The 24,391-nt window shown below is 41.5% G+C and overlaps 1 protein-coding gene across 1 annotated transcript in view; it reads left to right on the top strand.

Annotated features, from left to right (window-relative positions):
* TCERG1L (transcription elongation regulator 1 like) overlaps positions 1-24,391 on the top strand; it is a 266,929-nt gene that overhangs the window by 8,050 nt on the left and 234,488 nt on the right. The window lies entirely within an intron of this gene.

Here is a 24,391-nt window from a genome sequence, read left to right as displayed (position 1 = left end):
CAAAGAGGCCTGTTAACACAATGTGGAAGCCATGTCCCAATTCTGTAGCAAGGCATATGTAGAAATCCTGGCTCTACCTATCATGCACCAGGGCCTAACTTGGCTGAAGTGCCTACACTTGGCCTCAGACAGAGAAGGGCAGAGATTAGGTACCACCCTAATCCACCTCCTGTTACCTAAGTTGGGAGCCAGTGCTGGTTAGTCCTCCTTGGCCTCCTTTCTTGAGCCTTTTGAACACCCCGGCCGGGTCTAGGCATGCCCAGTGGCCTCCCTATACCCAGAAGCCTTATGGGGGTGTGGCTCAACCTGTGAGGGACCAATAGTGCTTCCTGAGTAATTTTGGCCTTGTTATTTCCCTTCCCTGTCCCCATGGTGGAGCTTCTCAATAGCTGGTTGTTAGACAGCAGACTGTCAAAGAACCAGCTGTCTGACTCTTGAAGGACCAGCTGGCATTGATCAGCTGACTGGAGTGAGGCTCTTTATAAGGTGCATCAGTCACCACATTAGGCCTGGTGGATGTCAGGCTTGATCAAACCCCTGCTCGGCCCTAAAGTTCACTGGATGCTTTGGGGCATATCACTTTCTCTCTGGGGTGACCTCCCCCCCGCCCCCGCCATACAGGCTGTTGGAATGCAAATGCTGTGATGCTAATTTGAGCTCCTTTGAGTAAGGAAGAGATAAATAAGAAAGACTTTGGGGGGTGGGTGGGGGAGTAACCACATTAGTATCATTATGCATGGGCAAACACAGGAAACTACAGCCTATCCTGCAGTAATACAAACAAGAATTTGGCGTGCAATTCACTTACACTCCAGAATGATTCAGGGCCAGGCTGGTTCCCTAGGCTTTGCAGCATGCAGAGCGCAGTATTACTGGAAATCAGGGAAATGTGGACTTCAATCCTTGCCACAGAGCACCTTGGTGCCCTTCTTGCTGCCACAGCACCATTTTTACAGCAACCAGCATATGTTCCAATATAATGGATGCCACTGCACATGCTTACATTGGATGCCACTGCACGTGCTTAACATTGTTTTGGTGCCACTTTCCCTAAAACTCCCGCAGTAGTTTCCAGCCATATACAATAAATAATGAAAAGGTCACGCAGTACTAGTATAAAAGTAATACTTGGGCCAAAGGATCTTCTGAAAAACTTACACATCAGAGATTCTGAGAACCATGAGAAATTAGCTCCCACAGTCATACATAAAACAAATCCACATTGGCCTTCCAAAAATCTGGTGGTTTGGATCCAGCAGAAATGTGCTAATTTCTGCCTTTCTGTTGTAGACATCTGCATGCTTTTTCTGAGATTACCCTGCAAGGAGAGAAGGAGGCAAGGAAGTCCTGTTCCACTGACAGGAATCTCTTGCATTAGTGGAGATTTTCCCCAGGATCTAACCCATTATCTGCCCTCTCCTATTTAGCTGCATCATTCGCTATGGCACATTTTAGGTATGTTGAGCTGAAAACCGAGATCATCATGTGCCTGTTTTACCATATGTCAAACCCAGCATCGCTTCTGGTGACCTATGGTTTATGCACAGTAGACTTGAGCTTCAGACTCTGCATGGGTTTGCTAAATGGCTTAGTTTGTTGTTAAAAATTGAGCAGAAATGCTGACCTGATTTTCTGCATAATGTTAATGACAGACACTAATTTTTAGAAGTCAAGTTAGCCTTGGTAGACAGTTATTAACAGGGTCTGTTAATTAATCCATCAGCTCATTAAAGTTAACTTACACACCACAATATGCATGAAATCAGTTCCATAAATCTGCATATCTCAGGTACAGGATGAAGCCATGCAATTCTTTATTTACATGCTCTTTCCTGCTTTTTGTGTCTAGAAACAACTAGAAGATGTATCATTCAGAACACTGAGTTTTTATTTGTATTTTATTGATCCCCAAGTATAATTTTGGCAATACTAATAAAAAGGCATCTGAACAAATATGTATGGAAAATAATGTGTAGCAAACCTCTTGGATTTTAAAAGATTTTATAGCTTCTTTCATTCTTTGCTAACATCAAAAATTATTGTATTTCAAACAATAACCAGATGGTAATTGCCCTGTCTTCGTTTTACAACTTTTTTCTTAATTAGAATCTGTATTGTTCCATTACTGTGTTCTTCTTTCTTGTATTTTCTTGGGGTAGTTTTACACAATGAGATCAGATAATTTTCTCATGCAGCCCAGGGCTTCATTGTTTGGGAAAATTCAGTTCCTTGGCAAGTTAGCAAGACTTATTTATTTTAATTAGCTACCATTCTTATTTTGCATTGATACATGTAGAACTAGGCAGATAATTCTTGGAGTTCAATGGCTTTTTTAGATAACTCACAATAAGCTGTCTTCTCTTCTTTCCACTATTAACTATTGATCTGCTATTGTGCTGCCCAGACCTCTACTGTGGATTATGAAAACCATAAACTAGCATGCTGATGGATAAAATAAAAAGGTTGAATATACATCTGTATCTGGATGAGAAAGAGAATTGTGGACTATATATCAACAAAAATCTATTCTTGCTAATTATTTCAGCAAATGGGCAGATTTCACAAGAATAAAAGACTGAAATCTATTGTGGCATTTGCAGAAGTAACATTTCACTTCTGTTTTCTTGGACCAGTAGGTGCAATTGATCCTACTAGTGCCAGTTTGGTGTAGTGGTTTGGTGTAGTGGTTAAGAGCGGTCGGACTCTAATCTGAAGAACCGGGGTTGATTCCCCACTGCTCCTCTTGAAGCCAGCTAGGTGATCTTGGGTCAGTCATAGCTTCTCAGAGCTCTCTCTACCCCACCCACCTCACAGGGTGATTGCCGTGAGGATAATAATAACACACTTTGTAAACCACTCTGAGTGGGCATTAATTTGTCCTGAAGGACGGTATATAAATTGAGTGCTGTTATTGTTGTTGTTGTTGTCGTCCTCCTCCTACTACAGTTTTTTTCCCCTGTAACAAAGAAACCTAACACAGAAATTAAAGGGAGGTGTCATTCTTTTGGTACTAATTTCTTGAGGAAACTCAACTAACTCCAAAACTGAACTGGGTACATTACTAAATGGAGGAATCTCTTGGAGTAATTTGGGGAATATTTTAGGGTAGGATAATTTGGGGAGTATTTTAGAGGAATTATGGGTTATGTTTGACTAACAGCAGCATCTTCACTTGAATTAAGTTGATGAGATCCCAGCCCTGAGATTAACACACTTGAGATATTGACTGATTTGATATAAATTTCCTATGTGTTGCAGTACTGGAGGAGAAATTGGAAGGAGGGACAAGATTAGGGCTGCTTCCATAATTTTCTTCACTTGAATTTGTTCCTGGTTCCTGATTTTGACTTACTTGGTTTCTTTTTGAATAGGAAATAATGCATTAAGAGTGCCATACATAGCAGTTTCCTGAAGCTTTCAGTTCCTTCAGGTCATCATGAGTATTTTTCCCCTCATTCTTTTACCAGTGCACATTGCATTGCCAAAATACTGCAGAACAACACGTTTGATGTGATTGTGCATAAAGTTGTCTGTAAGGCTTGCTTTTGTATGATGTTCTGCCAATATGCAGAATCACATCTGCCCATCAGGAAAACACTATATAAAATAGGTTTTGCTGAATTCACATCAAAGTTGCTTTTTTTTGCAGTGTTTTTTCAGTGTGCACATGAGCATTGGTGACATAGAAGGAAATACAAAGAAATGAAAGAATGGAAAGCTCTGTGCATGATCTAGTGTTAAGAATTAAGAAAGAGTGGAATGCAATGTAGAGGAAAAAATGGAACAACAGATGAATACAATGAGGGAAATCTGCTAATCACTGGACAAGATGAGCAACTGTAATATCAAGCTCCAGTCTGAATTGTGGATGAGAGGTGATGGGAGATGCATGCAGGCATGCTGCCTAAGTCAAGTCAAGTTAGCCTTTATTGGCATATAGCAGCAATTCAAGTTATCCACTTACAAAAAAGAAAGAACAAAGTTAAAAGAATGCTGTATTACAAATACAAAAATACATTTAGAGCTTAACTCTGTGATATCCTTTAATGCAACTTCAAGGCAGAATGGAGAAACTCAGCCACCTTCTCGGTGACATCATGAAAGGAATCGTTCAACAGTCTATAGACTTTGAGCGAGTCAGAAAAATCCATCATACTAGTTAAGACAGCTTTTAAGTATGTTTGACGTATACCAGCGTACAAATGACAGTGCAAAAGGACATGAGTAACTGACTCGACACATTTTTGTTCACATAAACAGCATCTAGCTGAATAGTCTATCCTGTTAAATCTGCCATGTAGAATGGCCGAAGGCATAGCATTGCACCTGGCCAAAGAAAAGGCTCTACGAAGTTGTGGCACCTGGAGGGAGGATAAATATGGAGCCATCCTCCCTACAGTGAGGGGGACTTCAAAGCTTAGGGGGGAGCAGGTTTTAGTAGCTAGGCTATATAACTTCTGGCGCTCAATATCTAGCAACCTACTCTTAATTTGATGAAATGCGGCATTTGATGTTAACATAGACAGTGAGTCCACAGATATACCCATGCCTTCCATTTTTTCCATGATATACGCTGACCAGTTTGACACATTGGACTCTGAAAGCATTTGATATATAAAGCTCCCAGGGTCAGAATTATAATGTAACCATAGCCAGTATTTAAATGTCATAAGCCATGCCCTCGTTTCCACTAAAATTAAGCCAGTTTCTAAGCAAATAACTGCATATAGAACACACTTCGGTAGGCCCAGGATTTTTTGCAGAAATTTAGAATGGACACATTCAATGACCCGGTCAAAGGCCCTAATCCAAATTGAAATGCCATACAATAGTTGTGGAATCACTTTGGACTTAAAAATTTTGGAAGCAGCTGGTACAAATTGATTACCTCTGGAGAAAAAAAACGTGCTATAGCTGAAGTACTAATGTCAGCTGTCTTTGCTGCAGACTTGCGGAGGGTGGACCAAGTCGCATTATATTGAAAATAGATACCTAGGTATTTGTAATATTTAACTTGTTCTATCTCCTTCCCATCCATGGCCCATTTATATGGTCTCCAAGTTTTAGAGAAGACTATGACTTTTGACTTGTCATAGTTCAGCTGAAACTTGTTTTTAGAAAAGAAGTTGATACAGGGAGTCAGCAAGCGTCTTAAGCCAATTCTAGAGCAAGACATCAAAACTGTATCATCAGCGTATAGAAGCAGAGGCACGTGGGTCACACCAAGTTTTGGGCTATGACAGTCAGCATCAGAGAGGTGTCCAGCAAGGTCACTGAGAAAAAGATTAAATAAAAAGGGAGCTAAAATACAACCTTGTTTGACACCCTTGTCAACAGGAATCTTTGGAGTCAGTGTGCCTGCTAATGAGCACTTAATCTGGCAGGTGTTTGAGGTATATAATTTCTTAATAAGCATAAGAAGTCTTTTGTCCATATTTAACTGATCTAATTTGGTCCAAAGAAGATCCCTGTTAACTGAGTCAAATGCTCCCTTTAAGTCCAGAAAGGCCACAAATAATTTCAGATTAGTTCTCACGGTGTACTTATTAATTAAATGGGATAAGGTGATACAGTGGTCAAACATGGTCTTCCCTTTACAGAAGCCCAGCTGTTCAGGGCCTAAAATACGCTTCTGTGTCATCCAGAAATTAAGTTTCGCCAATAAGTGCTTAGTATATAGCTTGCCCATTATTGAGAGTAGGCTAATTGGCCTATAATTGGCAGGGTTAGTATGGTCGCCCTTTTTATATAACGGGACCACTATTGTGTTCAGCCACACCATAGGAATTATGCCTGTTCTGTCTACTATTGTAAACAGAGATGCAAGGGGGGCAGCCCACCAGTCCGGGTCTAATTTTAAAATTTCAGAGGCCGGCGGATCGCTTGAGCTCGGGAGTTCGGGACTGCAGTCACCATAACGTCGGAAGACGACTGTATCTCTGAGCATGCTGCCTAAGAAGGAACTGAAATGACCGTCTTGTTCAGCCTGTCTTTAATGCCAGTGCTACTCCTTTGGAGCAACAGAGGCTCAACAACTGTTCTGTCTTTTACCTAGACGTTCAGATGCAGAAAGATGGACAGGATAGGACTTCCTTTGTATTATGCTGGCGTTAGCTCATGTTTCATTAAGCAACTCCTCATGCATTCTTTTGTGGATTCTTTTGAACTATGATGAACATCAAGGTTTATGCTCTAGAGAGCAAGAAAAAAGAAAGAAGTGGAGGTCGAAGAATCTCACAAGATGCATATAAATCTTAGAGAATAATCCAAAGGTTTTGAATTGTTCATGTCCATAAAAGTTCTCTAGGCAGAAGAAACAGAAGTTCAAGTCTTACACTTGCATACTCAAGATGGCACCAACTGGCATAGTTCCTGGTTGTCGCTGTTCCAGATGTTATGTCTGTAGATTTTGTGCAAGTCCACCAATTAAACCCGTTTGCTCCATCATGTATGAGCAGTGGAGTTTTCTGGAAGATGGCTATAGGAATGTGTGCATGAGGTACAGAGGCCTGGAGGGCATTTGTAATGGTGCCTTCTAAAGAGCAGTGTCTGATGACAGTGATGCTCTACAAAGGCTAAAGGAAGACGAATGGCTAACTTCTGGCAACTTGAATTACTTTATGTGTAAAACCAGACAACCCTCCAATAACCGCTGGTGTGCAGCTTCTGTTCCTTTCATTTGGCCTTCTACACTGGGTAAATTTAGATCTAGAATTTCTATATGTTGCTGTGGTTAATACAGATAATAATACAGATGCTGTTAATTCAGATACTTAGGGAATGCTATTTAATTTTCCTAAGTGCAATATTTTCACCACAATGGTTCTGTTTATATGGATTCCTGGTGAGAAGCTGAGAATATTGATATAAAGCATATCCCTGTCCATAATTAGCATTCCCTCCCCCCTCCACTGGAGTGGCAGCTGAGTGAATGAGAAAAGACTGCTCATTCATTATGAACTATTGAAGGTTGGCAAATACTAACAGGCCTGATTTGGCAGTTGTAAGTACCCAGGAACAGAAAGTTTTATTGGCTGTAAGAAGGAATAATGGGTCATTACTTTGGCAGATAAAAGTGGATTGCAAAACCTGGATTATAAATCCTTACAAGTTTGTGTATTTAAAAATAAAAATAAAATAATAATGACTGCTTTATCATCCTGAAATTATAGTTTATCTTCTTGCTTTTCCCCAGTCCCAGCCAATACATTTTCTTTATATGGGGGAGATGTTAAACCTTTATCTAAGACTAAGAGATTTTTTAGAAAGCTCTTGGGACCACAGAGTGCAATATGGAGCCAAGTTAATGAACAATGCATTTGATGTATTTTCTATTAAACTTCTTTCTACTCACAAAGATTGCCAACGCCATCCTAAGAAGAGTTACACCCTTCTAAGTCCATCAAAAGTTAGGATGGCACTGTGTGTTATTTAAAAAGAATGTATCCAGAAGAAAAACCCACCGTCCATTAGATAACTCTTCAGAGGTCATGGCCTACAAAGTTACTTTGACATTCATCACAACTCTCTAAATTTTTTAAGAATTATTTTCTTTAACTTATCTTTAATTTTCAAGTAAAACTATATTTAATTGAATATTTCAAGATGAGCAGCTACAGCTAGTGCCCTTTCCTTCCTTGGAACATTTATTATGGTTCTCAAAATCTGATTTATTTTAAAGTTGAAGGAGTAATACGGCAGTGAATCAAAGGAAACTGCGGAGCTCAAGCAGTAAGGATTAGAGTGTGAGGTCTTTCGAGGAATATCTTGATAGAATCAGTCTGTTAAATCATGATTGTATAACAGATCATAATCTCTAAATAGATTATGTAGGATTTGGGACTCTAACACTGAATTTTATTGAATGTTACAGAACTGGTATAGTGTAGGTGCAAGAAGCTGTGACCCGGGGTTTAATCTGATTCTGCCATTCTTTAACATTTGGGAAAACTGTGATCTGTCACAGTTTTCGTCTAGCCATCTTCCAAGGCAGTGAAAATGATTTTAGAAAACATATTGGAAGCTGCTAAATGGGGATGTGAGAAGAACAATTCAGTAGGAGCCCAAATACTTTTAAATGCACACAGAAAGTGAGGAGGCACTAAAGTTAATCAAGTGCCCAGTCAAATAAAAAAAGTATTTACTTAGCACCTAAAGTTTGTATGACAGAGCTGAGGTATGACACAGCTGAGGCATTCCTGCTGGCATTTAAAACCAATATCAATATATCTAATTCTCAACCTGCTCTATTTGTGGATATTTCAGTCTGTGCACAGGGGTTAGTTGGAGAGATGGAAATTTTCCCTACAAATGTGGGACATGCCTGAGGTTTGCTGAAAAATCTGAAAACTTACCCAAAATTGATGGGTTTTTTACCCTACTCCCACCACAATGAACTTCTCTGCACTTGCACAGAAAAGCCACCATCGCTGCCAGCCCCATCTCTCCTCAGCAGGCTCTAAGGCAGTGAGGCAGCAATGCTGAGGGTGGTGGAGGATGGAACTACTGCAAGCCCCATCACTGCTGCCTCTTCTTACCAGTCTCTGAGGCAGTGAGGGTACAGGTCGGGAACACAGTGTCATAACAGCAACAACAACCACAACAACAGCAGGACAACTTAACACCTACTCAAAGCAGTTTACAAAGTATGTTATTATTATCTCTACAACAATCACCCTGTGAGGCAGGTGGGGCTGAGAGAGCTCTGGAAGAGCTGTGACTGACCCAAGGTCACCTCGCTGGCTTCAAGTGGAGGAGTGGGGAAGCCAACCTGGTTTTCCAGATTAGAGTTCTGCTGCTCTTAACCACTACACCAGACTGGCTCATCAGTGCGAGTGTGTGTGGAGGAACTGCTGCTACCATGAGCCCCACCATTGTTGTCTCCTCAAAAGCCTCAGAGACAGTGGGCCTGTGGGCAGAGGAGAAGGACTTGGTAGTATGGCAGGGAGGAGGAATGGCTACTTGCCATGCTGCCAGAAGGGGAGCTACCTCCGCCTCTAGACCTGCCTCCACCTTCCACTACAATACTCACTGTATTCCCTCTGCTGCTGCTGGGTGAGGGGAGAACAGTGGCCATGACCAGCTCAATCCTTTTGACCATATCAGGGAGGCGATTCATTTTTTTTTTTCATTTTTTCCAATAAAAGGGCTTGAAATCTACCTGTCTCTTTTGGCAGATCGGTTGCTTCTTCCTGCTGCTTGCCCTGTTTTTTTACACCCTACCATGTGATCAAGGTTAGAGAAGACCACTGGTGATTTAGACCTGACCAAACACTGTTCAATGTGATGCCCATTGTCTGAGTTTAGTATAGTTTAGATTATACCCCATAATTATGAGTTATGATCCTATCTCGCCCCCCAAACCCATCAGACACTAACGATATTTTATTCCAGCAGAACCTTTTGTGGGCTTGTGCCCACAGAAGAAATGGTCTCCAGCAACAGTTCTATAATATTTTAAAGTGTGATCCAAGTAAGTGATGGGGAGGGGAGATAGAGAGAGTTATGGGGTAGGGGTGGGAGAGAGAGAAAAAAAGAGAAGGAATGACATGGGAGAAAGGGAGAAAAAGAGAGAGAGAAGAGAGGCAGGACCATGCTGGGGGCGGGGGGGGCGAAGGAATGACAGTAGATGTTGGGGGAGAAAGAGAGAGAGAGAGAGAGAGAGAGAGAGAGAGAGAGAGAGAGAGAGAGAGAGAGAGAGAGAGAGAGCAGAGGTGGAAGGAGAGAGGAGGAAGCAAAGGTGGTGGGATAGGATGGCTGTTCCTAAAAGTTCTTTGTGCATCCCCCTTGTGCTGCCCTATTGCTGGCTGCCGCTCATCTTCAGTACATGGAGGGACAACCAGTGGGACATCGAGTGCTGATCTTTAGTGACAGACAGGTTCATATGGACTAGGCAGTTTTTCGCGTAGCCTGCTCCCAGGCTGCTTAGGAGTGGTTCCTTAAATATAAGAATCAGCATTTGTGCCTGGAAATGAACTGGCACCCAATATGGCTATTTAAGTACCAGCTGGATATGATGTGTGTCTACATCAGTAGGCTCCTTTCTTGCCACATTCTGTGTCAGAACTGAAGTTTCTGAACAGTCATCAAAGGCAGCTGTATGTAGGGTGCATACAGTAATCTATTTGTGTATAATCAAAGCATGGATAATTATGATCTTGCACTTTCCCTTATATGTATATGTAGATCTAAAAGCACCAAGAATTTGTGACCTTGCTTCCTAAGGGAGAGTGCAACCCTATCCAGAACAGATGGACTCCTTAAACTCTGATTAGCTGCATAATTGACCATCACCTCAGGGCCAAGCTACACATGATGAATGACACTTGAACGGCAAGTGGATTGAGTGGAGGGCAAGTGAACAGGGAGAAATACACTTGCTGTTCAAGTGTCATTCGTCATGTGTAGCTTGGCCCTCAGTCTTGCCTGGATTTTGTTGACATTCATTCAGCCCATTACCACCTCCAGACACTTGTTTAGAACACTGATTGGCTCACTAACTCTGTAGGCAAGGAGAATAAAGATTGGTATGCTCTTTATACTGATTTTGCCTTGCTCCAAATCCCTGGATAATGTTTCCCAAAAATTTTATGTAGATCTTAAAATAGTATTAGGGATATAGGAAAGCGCTTTGGGATTCTCTAGTACACATGCCATTGAGCCGATCAGCTGTCTTTCAGTATCTGATCAGCCAGGTATGACTGAGTCCACTGATACACAGTGTTTCCAATAACCTTTCTAGCCAGCTCATCTCGAATACTATGACTGATGGCATCAAAAATGTCCAAGAGGTCTAGGAAAAATCAAAAGGGTTGCATTCTCCTTGTCTCTCTCCTGATGAAGGTCGGGGCAGTTTCATTTCTAAAACCCAGCTAGAAGTAATATTGAATCCAAGAATATCCAAGGATATTTGCTTGCTTGTTTTGCTTTATTTATGCCCTGCCTTTTCTCCCCAATGGGCACCCAAAGTGGCATACATCATTCTCCTTCCCTTCATTTTATCCTCACACAACCCTGTCAGGTAGGCTAGGCTGAGAGGGTGACTGGCCCAAGGTTAGTCAGCAAGCTTCAGTGGTAGAGCAGGGATTTGAACCTGGATCTCCCAGACCCTAGTCCCACACTCTAATCACTACACCACACTATCCCTTTTCTTGAGCTGCATCATGCTTCAATACACTGGGTGCATTGAACTCTGAATGGAATCCATTCACAGAATTGTTCTATGCTCTTTACTCCTTTTTCTTGTGCCTTCAAAAGCTACTCCAAAGGATCTGAGGACACTGAGGAACAATGTAAGATGCAGCGGGGGGCGGGGGGCACAGCTTGAGGGGATTCCACAGAAATCACCCTTGGAAAACACTTTTGTGCAAGCTTTTCAAAGGTTGTGCTACCAATCAAAGGGGGAGGCAAGGGCAACGGCAACCACTGGCTCTTAGGTAGCCTTTGCCTTCCTCCCTCAATGCAGCAGTACTCACTGCATCTTGACACTTGTCCACCACCTCTTCTCAGGCTGCTGATAAATCCCATCCCTTCCTCCCACTTTGGTAGAAGGAGGTAACCAGAGTGGCCTTCTGCTGATTCCTTCTGCTGCTTGCAGCCCTCACATGATATAACAGCCTGATGCCCTGATTATCAAGATCCTCAGGAGCAGCTTGCTAGGAAATGTAGGGGGAAGGAGAGAAAAAAAAAACTTCCTGAGAAATTTCTCAGTCCAGAAATTCTCAGTCTCCGTTCTTTGGATGTGACCTGTAGTGTAGATTGACCTATTTTCTGGAGTCAATGGCAGCCCTAGTATTAATTAAAAGCTTGTAGGCAGTACATATTTTAATAAAACAGATTAGGGTTTGGATCTAAAAAAACATGGACAGAGTTGCTAGCATTGTTCTAATGTTTGCACAAGATTTTAGTCAGTACCATAACTGGTACATTCTGTAGCAGTTTGTAGGTTTTTGCTAATGCAAGAAACTGTACAAGATATTGAATAAACAGAAATACAAATTTGGATTTAGTTTCACTTTTTATGCAGCACTCTAGTTCTGTGTGTAAGGCAATCATTTGGAGAATAGAAGTCACTTCCCCATATGGAAGGGCTCCTTTGGATCCAACTTTTAAAGCCAATCAGGTTCTTATGAATAGACTCAAACTTCCATCCCCACTTTTATGTATTAGATTTCGAAATAACTAAAGTGTTTTTTTTAATATGCGGAACTTTCCAGCATCCAATCCTTATATGTATAGTTACTGTGATGTGGTACAGTCCCAACAAAGCTTTACCATGTAACTATTCTGATAAGGGTAGACTGGCTCTAAAAATGTCCTTTTCTTCTCCATGAGCTCATAAGTCTCTCAGTTTTGAAATGTTTCAGGCTTAAAGTCCAAAGTGTATATGTTTGCAGGTTAGAAGTTCCAGGATTTAAAAATACCTACAGATGAATTTTTTTGTTGTGCTACTTCTCAGTAAGTTTAGAGTTCCATAAGTAATTTATTGGTTGGATCAAATTGATATTGGAAAACTTTCTCAACCTTTATGCCCTTGCCTCTGCCATCAAATATAGTGCTTCTTTCTCCTACAGCTTAGGACCCATAAAGGCATCTGCAGTTGTCATTGATCTTTTGGAGCAGTTTTTTTCCCCTGATGAAGACTGATAGATTTTCTTTATGATGACATGTGTTGCTGTGGTATTACTTGCTGGGAAATACCTTCAGTGCAATAATAGTGATAGAGAGCTGTAACCTTTTCTGGTAGATATCACTAATGATCACGAGCAAGTTTTTCTCCCCTACAATGCCACATATGCTGGTTTAATCTAGCAGCAATGCCACTCACCACCATGAGGTTTCAGTTAGATACCTCTTAGTTTGCTTAAACCAAAATTGAGGTACATCTGGGATTGTTGCACAGAAAAACCATCAGATGAGTTCAAAAAGAAACAAAACAAATTTTGATAAAATTAGTGCAAGTTCTCAGGTGGGGTCTATACATCCCTAATGCCAGTTATCCCACTGTTACCGTAATAGGTGGTCTGCTTGTATGTTGGAGGAATTAGCATAAAAGAAGCAGTGAGAGGGGGTAACTAACAAGATTCTTCCAGCAATGTATACAGGGATCATTCCTTTAGAGAACTCTTAAACAAACCAGGCAGATGTTCCACAGGAGTGTTTTTTTATTAAAAATAAAAAATAAGGTGACTACATAGAGAATACGTACAGCATACACACAGAGCTAACCAGAAAACAGGGAGGAGGTGGAAAAGTAATTCAGGAGAAGGGTGATAGTTAGAGATGGGCACGAACCGCATTACGAACTTCAAAAACCCACGAAATTGGCGATCGTGTGATCGTGATCCAGCGGTTCGTGATTGTCCACGGCCAATGAACTAGCGTTCGGGAGATGCCTGGTTCAGTGCATTTGGCTGCGGTTCGGGAAGCCAGACACTCAGGCGCCAGCAATCAATTTCCCTGGCAACAAAGCTGGGGGAATGCCTGAATTCTGTCTGCGCTCCTTCTGTCGCCCTGGAAACCCGAATGGAAGCCCAGCTTACCTTGATTGGCAGGTCTTCCTTCCAACCTCGGAGCTGCAAAGCGGTTACAAGTTGGGAGAAGACACCCAGGGGAGGGAGGGGAAAGGGTGTGTTCTGTAGCCATGGGCACTCCAATCTCATCCCTGCAAACCCTGATAGGCAGCTTTGACGGCCGAACCATTGCTCAATGGGACCTGTGCTTATAAATAGCCGTGAGCTCCCAGGCTGGGTTTCACTTTCAGTGAGCAGTGGAGTGGGACAGAGCTCTTGCTTGCCACTTGTTAGCCTTTGGGGAGAGAGACTGAGAGTATAATTGAGCTTGGATTTTTGTGGGAGTTTCCTGGGGGCCTTGGATTGGAGAGGGTTTAACTCCAAGATCCCTTTTACAATCTTTTCCAAACTTGGGTGATGGCTGTAGGAGAGCTTGCAAAACACTCCCCGGGAATATGGGCTCTCTAAGTGCCACAAGGGCCATTCCGCACCCCACAAACCGTGAACCACGAACCAGTTTGGCAACGGAAAATGTTTGTTGCGGTTCACGATCTCGGGATCGTTGTCGGCACTGAACCGCGATCTGCTGGTTCATTAAATTTTTTGGGTTCGTGCTCATGTCTAGTGATAGATACCAGTCTTGAAGGGAGGAGGAGGCCTGTAGGAAAGCAGCTTGAGTGCCCAGTGCTCAGGGGAAGAGAGCAGCTCAGACATGGGTCTGAGGGTGGGTATAGGAACATGCACATGTGGGGCTTGGAAAACAGCCCTTTTTATAGGGTAAAAACCAATCCATCCTAGGGCAGGATGACACCTTTTCCCATCACAATAATGCAATGACTGTCTCCAGGGGTAAGACAATAAAACTGGAGAAGGCTTGATTGGGTATATCTAAGAAAACTCTAGGTATCAAATGGTCAATTCATGACCCGCAATTGTGGGACAGGAAGGGCTATCAGATCCCTGAGTGGCCTTGATTGGGAAGAGGGTAAAGGAAAGATCAGAGGGATTAACACAGGAACTTGGGAAGATTTACAACTTTGCCCATCTCTGGGTGGTATGCAGGGCCAGTAGTTAGTCTTTTCCATGACTCACAGTTCAGTACTTTTCCAGCTCCCTGCTGGGGGTTCACAATACTGGTAACAATGGCTGTACCCGTAATCACTTCAAAAGATACACAAGGAGGGAGAAACCCCACGGGTAACTGACAGAACTTATGGTCCACGCCAAATACTAAGTCAAGTGAAAAATTCTTTAAAGTGCAAGTGCAAGTGCTACTATAACCATTCAATAAATATTTAACAGTTCATTCTCATACAACTACATACACATCACTTATTATACAAAACATTGAACTCTACAATCACAATAGGTACTGCATCGACAAATTTTGCCAGGTACAACCGAAAATCCTGAAGATACGACAGTTCTTTTAAATATATTTCTTCAATCCTGAAGATACGACAGTTCTTTTAAATATATTTCTTCAATTTCTCAATTAACACTCCTTCAGTGTGTCATCCTCTCCATTCAGATGAAAATGCGCGCCAGAGAATGCACGGCCGCCTTTCTTTGGGTCGACTGTTTGCCAATTTGTATTACGAAAATGTACCTCTGATGTGATGTGAAACACGCTCCTGACGAAGTGGGCACAAAATCTGATGTTTGTAGCCGGCCCCAGATTGAGCGTGAGGAAGGGCTTGTTCCTTACCTGCACATCCATTTTCATCTGAATGGAGAGGATGACACACTGAAGGAGTGTTAATTGAGAAATTGAAGAAATATATTTAAAAGAACTGTCGTATCTTCAGGATTGAAGAAATATATTTAAAAGAACTGTCGTATCTTCAGGATTTTCGGTTGTACCTGGCAAAATTTGTCGATGCAGTACCTATTGTGATTGTAGAGTTCAATGTTTTGTATAATAAGTGATGTGTATGTAGTTGCATGAGAATGAACTGTTAAATATTTATTGAATGGTTATAGTAGCACTTGAACTTGCCCTGCTGGGGGTTGGCAGTCGTTTTCCTGTCTTGCCAGGCAGCATGTGTTTGCAACACATGAGGATAGAGGCTTATGATATAACCATATTCATAAGATTCTCTATTAGCTTGGGGGCCGGGGTCAACCACTAATACCACTAGATAGAGTGGAGTACAAATAAATGCTCCACCAGACACACTGGTTTCACAGATTACTTTATAGCCATCAACATACATATAAAGTGGTAGGGATCTTTGCATGGTGAGGGTATAGAGTCACTTCTGGCCTATGAATTAGCCCATAGCCTTGCAATGCATTCCTAGATAACTTTACTGAGAAAGAAGAGACATTGATGCAAGTGGGGTGTATGCTTAGAATGAAGCCTAAAATGGAATTTGTTCCACTCAGCTCAATGGGAAATGATTGCACAGGGTAAACTGAAATATCTTCACATACTTCCATAGAGCAAAGCTGATTTAAAGGCATGTACTCCAGTTTAAGTTGATCTCAGTATGAACTGCTTTGAAGAGCAAGGATGCCAGTTTAAATGATTTGTACATTCAGATGTGCTAGAGCAGAGTAACTGTAGGGCAATGTCAACAGTGGCACAGGATCACTATATATTTGTGTCAGATGGAAATAAGTTCCGTGCTTTGCAGTGAGTACTTATGCTATCAATCCACAAGAGGCAAGAACACATTATGCCTAGAATTTCAGCATTGGGCTATTACCAGCAGGTACTTGGTCTGAATGCAAAATAACTGCAGAGAATAGAGCTAGGGAACAGGAGGAGATGAAGCATAAAGAGGGCTGGAGGAAGATGCTTTGATCAGGTTGTTTACTTAGCCTGAGGAATGGGTGAAGAGAAACAGGCACGTAGTACAAAGTGGTCAGTATTATTCACTGTGTTTTCAGTATTTAGGAAGGGCTAATAAGGAATGAGAATACATAATTCCCCTAGCTTTTTATACTTAAAAAATTCTGATAAAGCTGTTGAATTTTTAAAAACAGTGGAAGGATGGAAATAAGTCCTGTGTGTAGTCAGAAAGGTACAGGTTTAGATACTGGAGAGCCAGTTTGGTATAGTGGTTAAGAGCGTGGGACTCTGATCTGGAGAACTGGGTTTGATTCCCTACTCCTCCACTTGAAGCCAGCTGAGTGACCTTGGGTCAGTCACAGCTTCTAGGAGCTCTCTCAGCCCCATCCACCCACCTCACAGGGTGATTGTTGTTGTGGGGATAATGATAACATACTTTGTAAACCACTCTGAGTGGCTGTTAAGTCATCCTGAAGGGCGGTATATAAAACAAATGTTGTTGTTGTTGTTGTTGTTGTTGTTATTTTTATTATACTTTCCAATTTGGCCCAAATCCACTTAAAGTAATCTGTGTGTAAGGAAGAAAATCCTTCTTCCTCTGCCTCTTACAGCTCTGCCAAAGGAGTGGCTGGCTTAGGTTCTATATCTAGCATAAAGGAACACCCTGAATCTAGGCTGTTATAAAGAGATCTGCAGACAAAGTGGTGATGTGGTGCTACGAGTTTAGGAGAAAAACTGAGAAACCAGATAGAGTGAAATCTGGAATAAATATTAAAGGGAATAATACAAAAATCTGGGTTAGAAAATTAATACACTCAAAGAATCAAAATAATAGCAAGCATCTCTCTATATAATTCTGATCATGCCCCCTATGTTGTTACAAGAATCATCAAGGGAGTCACCAATGATTCCCCCCCCCCCTACAAACATCAACAAAACTCCCAGGTTTCCAGAAAAAATAGAACAATGGAGAGAAAAGGCAAATTGAAAAGAAAAGAAAAAAACTTCAACTGCTGAAGAAGTTCCAGAGATTTGGCAAACACCGCGGTCTAAAGAAAAAAAGTGAAATTTTGCAGCAGCTACATTGTGTTATCCCAGATCCCTCCGGAGGGTTGCCTAGCAACACCAATAAACAATTCTGCAAAATGTAGCAGTGGGAAAGAAAGCATCTACGAGGGCAGAGATATTGGAGGGAGGAAAAATGAGGCAATGGGGGAGAGAGAGGAAGAGGATATGGCACGGGTGGCAGCAGGGGCGGGAAGGTAAGGGAGGGATAAAAAGATGGCAGAAGGAGAAAGAAGAAGAAAAAGAGAAGTTGGTGATGAAGAAAGAGAAGAGAAAGCAGAGGGATGTGATTTCCATTCTCCTACCAGTTACTTACAGGCTAAAATCATGTAAGGAGAGGACCACATAAATGAACCCTTGATGTCTATCATAAATCACTCCCTAATCCAAAGTGTCTTCCCTTGACCACTCAAAAAGATGGCTATCTGCCCACTACTTTAAAAAAATACATAGACAAAAATGATGTGGCCAGTTATTGCCCAGTCTCTAATCTGCCCTTTCTAGGCAACATGATTGAGAGAGACCAGTAGCAGGACAACTTACAAGCCTTCTTAGATAACTCTGGTGTTCTGGACCCTTTTCAGTCTGGTTTCAGGCTAGGCTATGGGATGGAGATGGTTCTGGTGGTTTTAGTGGATGACCTCCATCTGAATGTAGACAAAGGCCATGCTTCTTTGTTGCTCCTCCTGGATCTATCTGCAACTTTTGACACAGTAGATCATGCCATCCTGTTGAGGCACTTGGAGGCAAAAGTATCAGAGGATGTGCTTTGGACTGGTTTAAATAGTTCCTCATGGATCAGACTCAAAGGGTTGCTGAGGGAGACCAGCTATCTTCAGTCTGGAAATTATCTTACAGGGTTCCATGGGGCACATTCTTATCTCCCATGTCATTCAGCCTGTATGTAAAGCCTTTAGTAGAAATAATGCGTAACTATGGAATTGGATGTCAGCAGTATGCAGATAACACCCAGCTCTTTATCTCTCTATCTAAACTCTCTCTAAATGCAGTTGAACTCTCGAGTCATGGTCTGATTGCTGTGGTCAAGTGGCTGAAAGCAAACAAATTGGAAGTAAACCCAGATAAGTTGGAAGTGATACTGCTTGGGAAGGCAAAGACACTGAAGGCTATTGTGCTCCCCACTTTTGAAGGGATTCAGCTGACTCTTGCAGATTCAGCTTCCTAGAGGTTATACTGGATCCTGTGCGGCTGCTAGAAAAGCAAGTTAATGCAGCTGCAAAAAAGGCCTTCTTCCATCTAAATCTAGCTTTCCTACCCTTACACAGCTGATCTGGCCACTTGGATCCATGCCATGGTAACATCAAAACTAGACTATTGTAAATGCACTCTATATAGGTCTCTCCTCAAAGTCAAGTTGGAGACTCCAGTTGATGAATAATGCCACAGCTCGATTATTATCAGGAACTAGGTAGAGCATGAATGTTACCTCCATTCTGCAGTTACTCCATTAGCTGCTGATCAGTTACCAAGCTCAATTGAAGGTTTTGACTATCACACACAAAGCCCACCTCTCCCTATGCTGTCAGCTGTCTCTTAGTTTCTATTACTTACACGCAAAATGAGAAGAATAATTATTTATATGGTTATTTTGATGGTATCCACAATAAAGATGATTAAGTAATTTCAATTTCAATATCTTCTTTAATGAATATATATCCCTTTGTACCACTGGTTAGCTATATCTGCATATTGCTGTATCCACATGCTTTGTGTGATGAGCAGAGGTAGATGTGAAATGGTTTCCTAGACCATTAAAAAGAAAGACAATGTTGTTCTGATGCCCCAGACCACCTAGTCTGCTTAAGTAGACAAACTAATATCTACTACTGTCAGCTCCCATAAGCTGAAGGAGTTATTGTTATTTATATACTTTACATAGTTTCAGGTGGGTAGCCATGTTGATCGCTAGTAGAAGAGCAAGATTTGGGTCCAGTAGCACCTTAAAGACCAACTAGATTTCCAGGGTATGAGCTTCTGAGACTCAGAGCTCCCTTTGTCAGATACTTTACATAGCTATCTTAAGGTATAGATGTGAAACTTGAAAAATACTTATTGTTAGATGAGTTTGTGGGTGTCACTGCTTGTCAACATCCTTGGTTGTTGTAGCTAGAGGTGGGCATGATCCAAAAAAATATTACTGATCAAGCTGATCGGGGATTGGCTCTGGCAATGACCCCAAATCACTGATCCACACCGATCATCTCCCGTTTCTGATCCATGGATCGGATCAGGGAGGCCAAAGCGGAGGGGTGCCCAGCTGTTCCCAGCTATGTGGGAAGGTGGGTGGTGGCAGCAACCACTGGGCATGGCAGGCACGGGGAGACGGCGATGAGCCACCTCCCCTCAGGAAGGGGACGTTCACACACACACACTTAGATCAGAGGGGGGGGGAGTTTTTAACATGGCGACGAGCCACCTCCCCTCAGGGAGGGGACGTTCACACACACTTAGCGCAGAGGGGGGAAAGTTTTTAACCTGGCGATGAGTAGCCTCCCCTCAGGGAGGGGACGTTCACACACACACACACACACACTTAGAGCAGAGGGGGAGAACGTTTTTAACCCATCCCTGCCTCTCCAAATAGAGAGAGAGACCCTGTCAACATGTTTCAGCCAGCTTTTAAAAAAAAGCAGGGACAGAATCCTCCATTCCTCCCCACCCGATTTTAAAAGCAAGCAGCCAGTCTTCCAAAAGCATATTTTAAACACACACACAGAGCCGTGAATGAGGTTTTCCCACAAAATACAGTGTCTTAAAAGCAGGTTAAAAACAGAGAGTGACAGACAGAAAAACACCCATTCCTCCTACAAAGCCCCATTTTTTTAAAAAGCAAAACAACGTTTGGAATGCCCATGGCTACAGAACACCCCCTTCCCCCTCCCTTCCCTGGGTCTCTTCTCCCACTGAATGAGGAGTCAAATATGTATTGGGTAAAGCATGTGAGATGCACCAGTAACCCACAACTGCATGCAGTGTTGGTATGTATGTCTTTAAAAATATTTATTGTTGTTAGTTCATGCATCATTACACCTGCTACATCCACACATTGGCTGGTCCCTCTTAGTCCAAACCTTTGCATCAGTAGGGTGAAAATTTTCAGGGAAGAAAAAGTAACCAGAGAGAGTCAGGGGCACTGTTCTAAATTTCATTATCATTGACATTGGTGATACTGAGGAGTTATTCCACTGTAAAGCAATAATAATTGCTCTCTCCAGTGTACACTGAAATTTAGAGATATTGGACATGGTATCTTAATGTCCCTCTCCCCTTGCTTGGGGAACCACCACTTGGAGATCAGGAATTTTCCACCCCCAGACAAGGGATAGATGCTATGTCTGGCTCTAGTCAGGCACTTAGTTTTATATTTCTGAAGAGAGGCTACCACTCAGTAACAGAACAATGCGTTGCTTTTAGAACATCCCAGATTCAAATACTGGCATTTCCATTTAAACGTTATTTTTAACGATATGAATGAAAAAAATATATATCTGAAACCTTGATGACATGCTCCTAATCTGACTGGATGAAATCACCGATTGGAGTGATAATGTACAAAGTAGTTCCATTCATTTGTTACATAAAACTATAGATTTATGAAAATGAAAATAATTGAATACAGAACCCTCAATGGGAAAAGCGAGTCCTCTACCATTGGCTTCCCCAATCATATTGCAATCTGCTTGTTTTTAGAAATATATTTTTGAATCATTCATGACAGTTTCAGTTTGCCTAATGATAAAATCTTTGCACAAGGAATCAAAAGCAAAATGTCTGGAAAGATTTAAAATACAGTTTCAGGTAAACCAATACATAACTAATACTGCTATCATTTCCAACATACTATGAAATAATCATAGAAATAAATATGGCTAGGAAATGAAAGTAATAGTTCACTTTATATATTGCTAGTCTTTTTTAACATTATGAATGAGTCTGTAGGCTTCCATTTAGGGTTCCTGAATTTTTAATTTAATATCACCTTTCAGAGTCCATGATTACAATATTTGATTCAAAATGTATAGAATATTGGTCATCATTTGGTAAGTTTCTAATTTAACACTTCCTAATTTAGTTATATAAAAAAATAAATACACAGGAGATACAGGTCCTATTCCCATTACGAGGCTTGGTCAGGTGCTGAGTGAGACACAGGCTGGGGGGGGGGACTGTGGCAGCAGCCAGGATATCTTGACCTCTCACAAGAGGGGAAACTCTTATAAAAGGCTGGGAGCCCCATGTTTGCAGGTTGTGTATCTTACCCAATATTTATATTCCTTCTACCTCTTGGAAAGAAAGCAGTATGCAGTATAACCAGGATATAAAGGTGTCATTTTTTCTTCACACACAGCAAAATTTATACCATCTTCTGTACATGTGTGTGCATGTTTAATAAACTGGAGTGATATCCCCAACAGCTACATATTTATTGGAAGAGCAGAATTTCTCCAATTTCTTTGTAAATATTATCCTCATAATGCAATCCCGGTGTTCAAATGAACGAGTTAAGTAACTGCTCCTTTTAAAAGCCTGCTACAGATGTACAGCCTTAAAGCCCCAGTCTTCAAGTCTTTTCTGTGTGGCATATTTTCATTTCCTCACCAACATAGCCCCCACCCAAGATTTTATGTGTGTGTGTGTATGTGATGAGTACTTACACCTTGGAGGGGGGGAGGCTCTCCTAAGCCCTGCCTCACTCAGCCAAAGAAAGAGAATGGACCCTCAGGAACAGCCTAGTAGAAAACTGGAGAGGGAGGGGGAAATTGTTGGAAAATGGTGCACCAAAAAAACACTGCCACAAAAATTGGTGGTGGTTGCCTAGACTCAGTTCCCCAGGATGCCTAGTACTGTCCACCGACCACCTGGTGTCTCATTAGAAAAGTTTTCACACTCACATAACTTTTGTAGGTACACAGGCCTTATACAGAAGATGACCTTTCAACCATGCCCACTGTATGAACTGGGAAGACAGTCTTCTGCTGCTCTTCTTCTTCTGTCCAGACATTATAGTTATGTTGTACTATCCCTTTTGGAAGTGGCTGTGCCAAAGCTTAAGCCAGCTCTGTCCTTTTTTTGGCCACAGTGGTGTTAACTCTGACTCCTCATTGACCTCTCCTCTCCATACTTGAACTGACCTTTCCCAGTTTTCTAACTTTGCTGGTTGTAGTCTGAATCCTGGAAGGTGCTGAATAGGGAGGAAATAAGCAGCAGCGCTGAGAAGGGAGCAACTCTCTTTTGCTCAAATCAGTTCAAACTTCTTTGAACATAAGGAGACACTGTTTTGAGAAGTTAGTTTCTTATAATGACAAAAATAACCTGGTTTTGTAGAACGTCATTTAAATTATGGCAAAAATATATCAGGATCTTTGGGAGTTCTTTTGTTTTGCCCAGAAATATCCCTAAAGCTTAAGCAAACCAAAAAGTTATTGGTACATGGCAACTGGTCTCTAATTTCAAAAGCTGTTTGGTTTGAGTTGACTATCCCTCTTCCTCGTGATAGCTGAGCTTATATTTGTACAAGTGTACACATTTCTCTTTTTATAGTGTGATAACCTGAGAGAGGGATTTTGCGCTCAGGTTAAGTTAAAAATGATAAGTGTGAGCTGGGGATTCTAGTAATCAAGAGAGGGAGATAAAAAGGTGCTGCTGGTTAAGAGTGGCAAGACATGAAACTTTGAGGTATATGTTAACAGCAGCAAGGGTAGTAATGGCAAGAAAGTGGAAAGACAATGAATGTCCAACAAGAGAAAATTGGAAAGATAAAATGACAAAATATGTGGCAATGGCAAAATTAATGAATTATATGATTAGAAGACCCATCAAATAATTTGAAAAGAAATGGGAAAATTACTTTGCCTATTATAAAGATGAGAAATAAAAGCTATGAATAAACAATGTAAATTTTGATAGGAGCTCAGATTAACAAAGGTTATAGAAATATAGTTTATTTTAAGTCTCAAATTTTCCAAAATAATCTATAGAAACATATTTTATTTAATTTCAATCATTTCGTATAGTTAGCATAATTTGGTGTATTATAGTATATTATTACTAGTATTAAAAATGTACAGATCATAATATGTTTTATACAATTAGTTTAGACGTAGGAAAAATATAACAGCAAATATTGTTAAATAGTTTATAATACAATATAATATTTTTAATATTTGATTTAATAGTGAGCTATAGTAAAAGAGAGAGAGGAAATGTCTCTGAGAATGGTTCTTATAAACTTGAATATGATATACAAATGATATTTATTTATGTCATTTATAGTCCGCCTTTCTCACTGAGACTCAAGGTGGATTACACAGTTATTATATTCCAAATAATCTATCTCAATCTCCCTTAGTGTGTATTTCTGTTCCTGCTTTATTTTATTTTCTATATCCCCTTTATTGTTTAGAAAATAAGAAAAAAAAGAGCACAGCAAGACTAAACTGGAGAACAAGGTTTGATTCCTGACTAGAGATGGGCATAAAGGCAAATAAGAACCAAAAAAACCCATGAACTAGCTTGGTTCATGGTTCGTGAACCAGTGGTTTGTGGAAGCTCGTTTCCACAAACTTCCATGAACTGGTCTACTGGTTCATTTGATTCGTATTAAAGGGGAAGTTAAAAACTTTTCTTGCTGCTTGCAAGCGGCAGGTCCCTTTAAACTATCAGCTGGCAGGCAGCAGGGGGGATCCCCCCTCAGGTCCCCACCTTGCCGCCTACCAGCTGATAGTTTAAAGGGACCTGCCACTTGCAAGTGGCAGGGCCCTTTAAACAGCCCAAACTCCACCCCCACCCCCCACCCCCATCTCCATCACTATCCCCACACTTACCTTGCTCAGCTGCCCTGCGGGCCCATGGCCTCCTCCCCCTCCTCCTGTGAGGGGCAGGAAGGCCATTTTTGGCCTCTTCTGCCATTGCGTGGGCCCGCAAGGCAGCGGAGGAGGCCAAAGACAGCCTTCCTACCCCTCAAATGGGCACCGCAGCAGCCATTTGAGGAGCAAGA

Source organism: Eublepharis macularius, chromosome 6 (assembly GCF_028583425.1).
Source record: "Eublepharis macularius isolate TG4126 chromosome 6, MPM_Emac_v1.0, whole genome shotgun sequence".
NCBI lineage: Eukaryota > Metazoa > Chordata > Lepidosauria > Squamata > Eublepharidae > Eublepharis > Eublepharis macularius.
The sequence above is the reverse complement of the archived record's forward strand: the minus strand, read 5'-3'. Positions and strand labels throughout refer to the sequence as shown.